Here is a 12,105-nt window from a genome sequence, read left to right as displayed (position 1 = left end):
AGTTATAGAATTAGTGATAAAAAGGAGAGGAAATACAGACTGAAGTTCTCATGCAAATTAAAGTGAGAGATCTTGCCTCCTGAAGCTGTTTTGATAAGATGACATTAGCTTCCCTGGATGTGTTATCCCTAATGGTCAAATAATTGATCCCATCTGGGTATACAGTTTTCTATTGGTTCAGTATTTTCAGTGATTCAATAACATGATCAATGGGTCATGGGAGGAGAGTGAGAATATTTCTTCTTCAAGCCTCAATAATAAATTTTCCATAAGCAATTCTTTCTTAGGAAAAGAATCCTCTGAGCAGGAGTTTTATTATCATCAAAATAGATTATTGCTTGACTCAGACCCTGAACTACATTCTATTTTTATACAAAGATTCAGAAGTGTATTTCTGAGTTTTTCATCCAATAACAAAATATTTCCTATGTGGGGTCATTTGCTTTCATCCCAAATTCTACCATATGCCATTTTGGCTAGTATATAGAATCATCAAAGGGACTAATATTTTTTTTTAGTTTTTTACAAGGCAAATGGGGTTAAGTGGCTTGCCCAATTATTAAGTGTCTGAGACCAGATTTGAACCAAGGTACTCCTGACTCCAGAGCCGGTGCTTTATCCACTGTGCCACCTAGCTGCCTCAAAGGGGACTAATATTAAAAAAAAGGCTGGCAAGAATAGCTGTACCTAGACTGTGGAAGATCTAAAAGATTAGACTTTTTGAAGATTATTGGGTAAATAATAAATAAACCTTGATGATAGCATAAAGACCCACAAAGAATGGAGACTTATCTTTGGGGAAGAGCAAAAGTAATACTCACTCCAGAGTATGCCAGTGAAATTAAGTTACCTATGACTTCCCCAAATTTTGCAATATGGAGTGACCAAACCAACGAACAGTCAGACTAAGATAGTTTTCTGATCTATGAAAACTTAATGGATAAGAAGGAGAAATAAAGTCAGAGCAGAGTTCTATCCTAAATCCACATTTGTAGTAATGGCAAAAAACAGAATAGTACTAGCAACAGCAACTTCAGGAGAAACTGGGTTAAGTTTCTCAGAAAGAGATTACAAGGTACTCTTTAACTAACATTAGGTCTCTATTGTTCATATGTAGTTCTGGATCCTAGTTTAAGGGTAGAAAGGAATAAAAGGGAGTACAGTCCCTGGTCACCAGGCTAAAGAAGAGAGTGATAGTATGTGCAGCTGCAAGGGACCAGGGGCCCTTTTTTTGTAAATACTAGAGCAAAGTCTTGTGAAACAGTGACCATACCTCTTTCAGGATCATACAATTTAGGAAGAATCCAAAGCTTGCAGATCCCTAAAACTATCTCTGAAAACAACCACAAAAAAAGTCTGAAGTTTGACCCAGTGCCTTCCCATTCCAGGGAGGCATAACCTAAGTTTAACACAAAATACAAAGTTGAAAAATAGGTTAGAAAATAATAGAGCAAACAATAAAAAAAGAATTTGATCATTAAAAAGCTGCTATGATGGCAGGAAAGATAAAGACATAAGTACAAAAGAAGACAGCAATATGAAAACAGTTACCACAAAAAGCCTCAGATAAAAAGATTACTTGGACTCCAACCCAACAAGATTTTCTAGAAGAGTTAAAAAAAGAGATGAAGGAGGTAGAGGAAATATTGGAAAAAGAAATGAGTGATGCTGGAAAATGATGAAAAGAGACATAATAACTTGGTTAATGAGACTCAAGAAATATTGAAGATAATAATACATTACAAAAGAGAATTGGTATAATGGTAAAAGAAACATAAAAATTCAATGAAGAAAAGAATTCTTTAAAAAAGTAGAATTGACTAACTGGAAAAAGAGGTACAAAATTTCCTTGAAGAAAACAATTCCTCAAAAATTGTAATTGGGCAAATAGAAGCTAATTATTACATGTAAATAATAAGAAATAATAAAAGATAGTAAAAAAAGAAGAAAATTAGAAATATTTCCTCAAAAAACACTAACCTGGAAAACACAGGAGATAATTTAATAAATATTGAACAACCTGAAATCAAAAAAATTTTGAATTACCTGTTGCTAGAGGTTGGTGTCAGCCAATTTAAGACTGAGAGAACTTGAATGGTGAAAGAATTCACACCCAGTCCTGGGATTTCAAAACCTGCTCAAGATTTATTATAGCAGCCTACGAAGTGTACAGAAGCTGCAAACACTTTGAGAACAGGAGTAAATAATGAAAGGCAAGGCCAGGTTTGTTACAGTTAGAGAGAGAGAGAGGGAGAGAGAGAGAGAAAGAGAGAGAGAGAGAGAGAGAGAGAGAGAGAGAGCAGGGTTGGGGGGAAGGAGAGAAGGAGAGAGAGGGAGTGCTAGGGAAAGCTGATTGGGCTGAGACTCAGGAAGTCTGCATGCCACAAGGGAAGTCCAGACCAGGTTTCAGGGTACAGAAAGATCAGGAGACTGTGGGCAAAGGGGAAATCCTTCCCTTTCTATGATACTGAAAACAGGTAAAAATAAAATAAACCAGGTGGGAATGAGGAGACATCATGATTTTACATTTAACAATGTAACAATGAGTCAAATTTACATCACAGGAGCAGTTAACATTTTTACAAAATTTAACAGTATAAAGGATTACAAAATTTGTTTTCAATTATAAATCTCTTATGTCTATAGCTCTCTGTATAAAACCTGCATGATCCAAAAAAAAAAACCCTAGATACAATTTGTCATGAAGTAATGTAAGAAAACTACCTTTATATCTTAACTCCAGAGATTATATAGAAATGAAAAGAATGGCCTGATCATCTCCTGAAAGAGATCCCAAACTGAAAACTCTCAGGAATATTATAGCCAAATTCCAGAATCCCAGATCAAAGAGAAATACTTCAAGCAGTAAGAAAGAAACAATTCAAACATCATGGTGCCACAGTCAGGATCACACAAGCTTTGGTGGCTTCCATATTAAAGAAGTAAAGGGGTTGAAATAGAATATACTGTAAGGCAAAGAAGCTAGGATTATAATCAATAATCCCCTATTGATCAAAACAAAGTGTAATGAAATATAAGACTTTCAAGCATTCTTGATGAAAATACCAGAACTGAATACAAAATTTGGCCTTTTAACCAAAGACATAGAGAATCATAAAAATGTAAACCTGAGAGTAATTTTTAAGGACTCAATTAAGTTAAATTATTTACATTCCTATATGGGAAGATGATATATGTAACATCTAAGAACTTTGGAAGAATTAAGGAATTTATGATTCACATATGGGTGAGTGTCAATTATTTTGAAATTATCTTCAAAAAAAGATGGGGAGGTGAAAAAAGAGGGAAATAGGTTAAGGGAGATGTGGAAAGAAGAAACTTTTCTTACATAAAAGACAAGTGTAAAAAAGAGATTTTACAATGAATGCAAAAATTAGAATAATTTCAGACCACACTTGAACCTTACTCTCATTGGAAGTGATTCAAAGAAGGAAGAATGGGCGGGGGGGGGGGGGGGGGCGCAGCTAGGTGGGACAGTGGATAGAACACAGGCCCTGGAGTCAGAAGGACCTGAGTTCAATTTTGATCTCAGACACTTAAAAATTACCTAGCTATGTGACCTTGGGCAAGTTACTTAACCCTGTTGTATTGCAAAAGACCCCCAAAAACCAGCTCTCCTCCCAAAACAAAAAAAAAAAAAACGAAGAAAGAAGACTGTATATACACATTTGACTGTGTAAAAAAGTGTAACTCATATAATAGGGGAGAAGGAAGGAAAGAGAATAAGAAAAAAGGGATTGCTGATGATAAAGGGGAGGACAGATAAAGAGAGACTGTGGTTATAAGCAAAATAGACTTTTGAGGAAGGACCAGATTAAAGTGAGAGAGAAAGAAATAAACAAAAGATAATGAGATGAAATAAAATATACAACAAGCAATCATGAGTTCACCCACAAAATGGAAACAAATAGAATGGATAAAAAAACAGAATCCAACAATATTCTGTTTATGAGACACACTTGAAAGGGAAAGACACACAAAGAGTTATAAATAAGAGCAGAATCTAATATGCTTCAGGTGAACTAAAAAAGAACAGGGAAGTAATCTGATCTCAGATAAAGCAAAAGCAAAAATAAGGATTGATTAATTGATTAATTAATTAATTAAAGCAATAATTGTGGAAACCACATTTTGCTCAAAAGTATAAATGTATAATGAAATAAAACCAAAGACAATTTCCACAAATTTCTCTGATAAGGGCATAATTTCTCAAATATTTAGCGAGTATAGAACTGAATCAAATTTTTTAAAAAAAATGTAATTCCTTAATTGATAAATGGCCACATGATATGAACCTGCAGTTTTCAGGAGAAGGAATCAAAGTTATCTATTATAATATGGAAAAATGCTTTATATGACTATTGTTTAAAGGAATGCAAATTAAATCAACTTTGAATTACACCTCACACCTATCCAAGGTGACAAATGTTGGAGTAGATTCTGATCACTGCCAGTAGTCCTATAATTCTTAATGAGGAATATATATATATATATATATATATATATATATATATATATATATATAATATACATACATACATATACATTATAAATATACATATATATACATATATACATATATATACATATATATATATATATATATATATATATATTTGGAGAAGCTGGTGAACTATTCTAATTTTCTGGAAACAAAAATTTGGAATTATGACCCAAAGGTTATAAAACTGTGCATATCTTTTGACCTATCAATGAGACTATTACTTGGTCTGTATCCCAAAGAGATCAAAAGGAAAAAGGAAAAAGAGCAACATGCATAACATCTTTATAGCACCTCTTTTGTGGTAGCTAAGAATTGGAAATTGGGAGGTGGGGATGCTCATCAATTAGGGAAGGGCTAAACGAGTTTTAGACTATGACTATGATGGAGTACTATTGTGCTAAAAGAAATCATGAGGTACATGTTTTCAGAAAAAAAGAAATATAGCAAGTCATAAATTATGAAATGAAGTGAGAACTGCAAGATCATTGTGCATGGTAACAGCAATTTGGCAGTGATGAACAGTTGTGAAAGTCTTGGCTATTCCAATTCCTAAAATGATCCAAAGGACTTAAAATTTAAAAAAAATACCATTTATCTTCAATGAAAGCACCGATGTTCTCTGAATGCAAATTGAAGAATAATTTTCTAACTTTATTTTTCTTGCTTTTTAAAAATATGGATAATGTAGAAATATGATTTGCATGATTTTATATCCCTGATAATTACTATATTGTTTGCATTTTCAGTGACTGCGGAAGGGAGTAACAAGGTTGGAAAGGAGAGAGAATTTGAAACTCAAAATTAAAAAAGAGCATTAAAATAATTTAATAATAAAATTTAAAAACATTGATATTGCTGAAGAGAAAAATATTAAGAAAAATATTATTGTGCACCTGGCACATCCTGTGGGGAGGCTGATTTCCATCCCATTGCTATCTAGAGAAATAATATCATTGTGGGTCTCAAAGACCCTTCTGATATAATTTCTTTTTCCAAACACACTCATCCAACCCTTACTGAAATGTAAATATCATAGATTCTTTGTAAACTCACCCCAAGGACTTCTGAACAGAGAAAGGGATACTTCTAAGATGTAAATTGACTAAGTTGATGAAATTGCCTCAAACACCTTTCCCTTATCTTTTCCCTTATTCTTTCCCATATAAATATTGTCTTTACTGGAAGCTGCTATTTCAGCCCAGTTGCATTTGCAGCTGTCCATAATCTTTCTCCTTAATTCTGCTCTCTCTCTATGCTACTTATGGTGGCTACTGTTGCTGCTGCTGCTCCTTTCCCTCATATATTTCCTATCCTGCCCCCCACCCCACCCCAACACCTTCCTAGCTAAATGTCTAGTTGTACATTCTCTCAGTGGATCAACTGCCTTTATTTTCCTCTATCTCCTCTATCGTTAAGCTTTTACTAAACACAGTAATACTTAAACCTTTTTTTGTCATTGAATACAACTGGATCAGAGTCAGTGTTTTCATGAATTCATCACATTTAAATCCCAAACTAGACCATCCCAAAACATTTTTAATCAACATTTTTTTCCAAAACAATTTTAAATCTCATAACATTAGAAGAGCACTTCCTATTAATTTATTTTTAGATTAACTTAGTTTTAAAACATTGTGCTGCAATGTGTTCATATCAGGTAGTCAACTTTTATTTAAGCCTCATGCAGAAGATTAACTCAGCTTAAAAAGCTAGAAAAATAAAAGGACTGGTTATAGTTCTGTCTTACTAAGTATGAAATATTATCCATTGTTTCTTCAGTAGAAGAGAAAGAAAAGCAATTTGAGAGGGAATCTCATAAATTAAATCACACCTTGATTTTTCTAGATTATTTTTTTTATTATTTGTCAGATTATCCTTCAGGCAAAAGGATGTAATTTTTCAATTTATTATTCATATTTCCTCTTGTCCTATCAATTATTTCCAAAAAGGGAGTGCTTGCTTGTTTAACTCTGTGTCTGTGTTTTTAATACAGTATTGTTTTCTACTGATAACTTATTGCTAATAGCAGTAGGTTTAGTAGACAAGGAACCTCAGATTTCCAAGGTTGTGGATATTCTTTTGAAAGAGTTAACATTTACCCAGAAGAGAATATTCTGAATACAAGTTAATGAAGGTTTTTGAATGAAATTTTACAAAAATTGGTTTTGTTACATTGGTCATGTTATGTAATTTGTACTCATTTATTCATTATCTCAATATTCTAATATTTTGTTTTGTTTTGTTTTTTTTGGATAGGCAATGGGGTTAAGTGACTTGCCCAAAATCACACAGCTAGGTAATTATTAAGTGTCTGAGTACAGATTTGAACTCAGGTCCTCCTGACTCCAGGGCCTGTGCTCTATCCACTGCAGCCACCTCACAGCTGTAACATTCTAACATTTTTAAAGGATTTTCTGCATACAAAGCTTTGCTCTAGGGACAACCTTTTAGCTCCTCTGGGTCACAACAAAACCCCAACAAGGGCCCCATACAGAATTCAATGCCTATTCATAAATTCAATGCAACCCACACTACCAAAGAGCACAACAACAAATCCAAAGCTGCCATAATTTTAATAAAACCTGATCTTAGCCCTCATAAAGCTTATAGCTTGCCAGAGGAATCTGGCCATAAATACTATTTATTTTACTAATAAAAGATATTAATTAATATTGCATATGCCTTTGATCATTTTAAAACAAAACCAGTGAAAGCTTTTACAAGGCAGTTTATTATCAAATGAGTGGTTCAGAGAAAATTTCATTTAGGAAATGGCACTTATATTGAGTTTTAAAGAAAAAGGTAGATATTTTTTAGTGAAAAGGGTAAAAACATTTCTGGCATAAGGAATAATGTAAGAAAATATTTAAAAATAAGGAATTCATGGCATATTCAGAAAGAAGAAGGTAGTTAAGTTCATCTGGGGCAGAGTGCTTTTAAGGGGGAAATAATGACCCACAGCTGGGAAAGAACAGTGCAGTGGAACAGTAGAACTAAGGATTTAGAAGGACTTGAATAACTGTCAGAATAGAATAACTTTATTCAGTAGACAATTGGGAGCCATTGAAAATTTAATTTTGTATTTAGCAGAAAAATGGTATGATCAGATCTATAAATATGGAACCTTATTCTAAAAAATAAAGTATGAACTGAAAGGAGAGGAGATGAGATGACTGATAAAGCATTGCTCTGCAATCAAACTGGACTTCCTCATGTCCTGACCATCAAGAACTTGACCTCTATCTTTTGATCATTTTGTTAATGACTTTAAAAGAGTACAGAAGGTGAATAATGATTCATATGAACTTTCATTTGCATGAAGAAAGATTTGCTTCTCTCTCTCTGGTTACAGGCAAGGCAAAAGGACCTTCTTCACTGTCTAATATATCTTTAGTCTTTTTTTTCAATATCAAATCTGGAAAGTTCCTCAAATTAAGAAAAATAGGATTAGATATTTAGGGTTATGAGAGACCTTGTGGTCTTAGAGTTAAGCTCCCTTACTTTACAATTAAGTAAACTGAAAATTTACCTGTCTCCACCATTGCCATACATTTAGTAATTATCAGAGACAAGATTATTTTTTAGGTTTTTGCAATGCAAATGGGATTAAGTGACTCACTCAAAGTTACAGAACTAGGTAATCATTAAGTGTCTGAGGCTGGATTTGAACTCAAGTACTTCTGATTCCAGGGCTGGTGCTCTATCCACTGCGCCACCTAGCAACAAGATTTGAACCAGATCTTTTTGAGTTGACGTCCAATGTTCTAAATAGCACAGTATTTAAGATCCATTAAACTGAGCAAAAAGGGAGAACTTCTTTAACTACTTCAGAGTAAGGAGAACTAGTATAATGCAATTTGCCTCTTTCCATTAGTTATAACACAAGAGAAAAAAAATTCCCTAGATCATGGAGGAAGATTTTATTTTTAGAGAGTAGAGGATAGAGTGAGGAAATCTGCTAAAAATCTTATTTTGCCTCAGAGCAGCTCACCTCTATTTATTGAGAGCCTGCAAGTCATGTGGTTCAGTCAGTTCTACTACAGGAATTGTCACAGACAGAAAGGCTTTGCTTACTATTGCTAATGCTTGTATATCTAACTGCTTTCCAATAATGAATTTGGGAATCTTCTCAGAGCTGCACATCTGAGAGGAGGAGGCACATGGGAGAGACAGCAAGCACCATTAAAGAACACCAGCCTTGTCTCTTATGTGTGGGAAAAATGGCTTTGAGCTTGTTACCCACCAAATTCAAAAACTGAATATTTGTGTTAGAAATTCCCAGTTGCTTGTGAGGCACAATTAATCTATTTACAAAACATGCAATTTTAGGTAGCTTCCTCTGGGTAAGTGAGAAAGTGAGGCTATTGTTGAGAAAACTGCTGTGACCTACTTAGGTTCTTTTTTTTTTTCCTTGTATTTTCTATGGTCTGTTTGCTTTCTGATCTCTGGATAGAGTAGAAATTTTGTGGATGGGTTAAAAACGTATTGTGATCTATCTTAGAAATCCATTGTAAAATATTAAATTGACACCCAAATCTCCAAAACAATTTTGAGACAGTAAATGCTTGAAAAATGTACTTAAAATAATACTTAATATTTATATAATGCTCTTACTATATGATAGACAAATAGATTTATTATATTATGTGATCCTTACAACAACCCTGAAAGGAGAAGCTATTAAGATTCCCATTTCACAGATGAAATAACAGTCAGACTGTCCATTGTAGGCAAGTATTAAATACTTTTTGAGTGACAGAATCTCTTCAACTATGTCAGTGATATCTTAATTACCATATACTAGCCTTTTCTTTATCTTCTTCCTTAACTCATCTGCAAGATTTCACACCTATAATTACTTTCTTTTCTTTCATAGTTTGTTCTCCCAGGGTGATGCTGTTGTTTCTTAGTTCTCTTAACTAGCTAATTATTTCTTCTGAATTCTTTGTGTTGGTGCACCTTAATCATGGCAGTGGATGGGGAAATTTGAGATGACCTCAGGAAAAGGGAAGTCTTAAATATTGGGTTCCTTCTAAACGAAAAATGCAGACAGATCATCTGATCCTGGAGTTAAGAAAAGCTTAGATTTTAAATCAGAAACTGCACAAAGGTTCATAAGTTAATACAAAGTGCTTACAAGTTTCTGGATGTTCACAAAAACTAATAGAAAAGGCCTTTAAGAAGGGCAAAAGAGGAACAGGAAAGAAAACAGTCATGAGATATGACAGGTCTTAGTCACACATGAATCCAGTCATATGAAGTTGAAGTTATATGGATACACACAAGCTGGGAAAGAAGTAGTTAAGTTAAAAAAAAGACAAAAGAGGAGAAAAGCTTAAGAGGGAGAGGAGAAAGCAAGATTGTGTCTAGCAGGGAGAAAAGCAAACAAGACAAGCTGGGAAAGAAATACATTAAAAACGGAAAGGGGAAAAGAGAAGAAACTTATAGGAAAGAAGGGAGAAAGAAGGGAGGAGTGGAAAAGACAAGGGAAGAGAAGAAAAATCAACATAGGCTAACCAATGAAGTGGGATCATATTGTTCCAGCCACATGCATATATGAGAGGAGGAGGCACATGGGAGAGACAGCACATACCATTATGGAACACCAGCCTTGTCTCTTAATGTGTTGGAAATTTGGTTGTGAGCTGACTGCCCACTAAATGCAAAAATAAAAAAAAACAACATATATTTATGTTAGAAAATCACAGTTGCTTGTGAAGCACAATTAATCTATGGGGATCTGAGATCACGGGGAACTGAGAGAGGAACACTGTTCACAAACCTTTCTGGAAGGTAGGACATTTATTTTAACCTTAACTATGTGAATGCATCATCTTGGAGAAAATTGATTTTTTATAACACCTATGCATATTTCCCACAAATTAGAATGACATGAATTTCAAAAATGTGAAAATAAATGAACCTAAATACAATGTATTAGACCAGATGAAGGTATTTTCTTTTCTTTTTAAATAAAATGAGATGGGAAGAGGCAGGGATCTTTTGTAATTCAGTAATTGCCAAGATATGATACTCTATCTAAAAAATCAAAGAGCTGAAAGCTGAAAAAAAGACAATTTTGAACCATAAAGCTCAGGGCTAGGCAAAATGTCATCCTTTTTATAGGTTCAACAAAATTCTATTTTTCATCTTTCAGTACAGGCATTATACAAGCCATTCAAGTCCCTAGGATACCTGGAATACTGGTGCTCATGCACCATCTAAAACATAGGGTCAACTGTGAATAAATGCAGCAAAAAGAAGAAAATAATGTTTGAGAAAGACCTTTGGTCAAATCAGGAGTTGAAGGCTTGTCATGTTGAGTTCTTTGGTGTCACAGAAATACCCCCTGAGATTTGCCATCATGGGCCCTTGCTATAATGAGACTGACCAGCTTAGAAAACAGTGGGGTCTAAAAATGGCATAGTGTTCTCAGTCCTATTAAAAATATTACCAAAGAGAAAAATGGCTTATCAGGCTTATTATTGAGACCAAAAGTGTTTTAAAATGAGCAGGCACTGAACTCAATTGTTCATCTAAGATATAAATCCTTATCTGCTCAGAACTTAGAAAGTCTAAATCCAACCAATGCTCATTTAACACTTTCTCTTATTATTCTATATATTTTTAAATTATCTTAACTACATTTCTACTTTACTTACATTAAAGCAATGCAAAGATTTATTTTAAGCTTTTATTCTTATAGCTATTGCTATTTTACAGTTTAAACAACATTGTTGTATTGGGAAAGAACAAATATTTTTGATCAATAAGCAGTCAAGAAAAAAAAAGGCCATGTTTTAATATTAAAAAAAGATTTTTACAGAAAGTTTTTAACTAAACTGATAGAGTGGTAACCTAAGAAACCACTCCATAAAAGATTCAGGTTTTCTTGAACATAAGTACAACTGACATTGCTTTTCTTCATTAGATCTTTTATCATTCTTTGAAAAATATGAAAATCACTTTAAATTTAAATTTCATATTTTTTTATTATTAGGGAACTACTTTCCTATTACTCTTAGATTGAAGATATTCTCATTGGTGTTTTTTTCCTTTCATTGAAAACTACCCTTTCCTTTTAGATAAAATTTCCAACACATTAGCACATGATCTGGAATTTGTGTCAGTAATAAGTGATCAAGACACTTTTTTAAAAATATAAAGCCTTGGGGTGGAGTAAATATGGCTGCATGAAGGCAGCAATTCCCGGAAACTCCTTCCCTCAAAACCTCGAAAAACCATCAAATTATCACTCTAGCCAAAATTTAAAGGGATGGAACCCACAGAAAGATTGAATGATAAAATTTCCCAATCCAAGAAAACATAAAAGTTTCTCAGGAAAGGTCTGTTTCACAAGGACCAGTGTTGGAAAAACTGCTGTTAGTGCAGCCCTAGAGCAGCCCAGTTGGGCTGGTGCCTAGATCTCTGAGGGTGCCTGGGTCCATGGTAGAGGGGGTGGTTTCTAGACCTCCTGGCCCAGGGAACACTGGGAACAACTTGAAGGAGTGGTGAGAGAACTCTGCTGCACCAGAGTGTTGTGGAATGAAGGCCAGCCTTAGAGCAGCCCTGTGGTGAGA

This window comes from Macrotis lagotis, chromosome 8 (assembly GCF_037893015.1).
Source record: "Macrotis lagotis isolate mMagLag1 chromosome 8, bilby.v1.9.chrom.fasta, whole genome shotgun sequence".
Lineage (NCBI taxonomy): Eukaryota > Metazoa > Chordata > Mammalia > Peramelemorphia > Peramelidae > Macrotis > Macrotis lagotis.
This window is presented reverse-complemented; position numbering follows the sequence as displayed.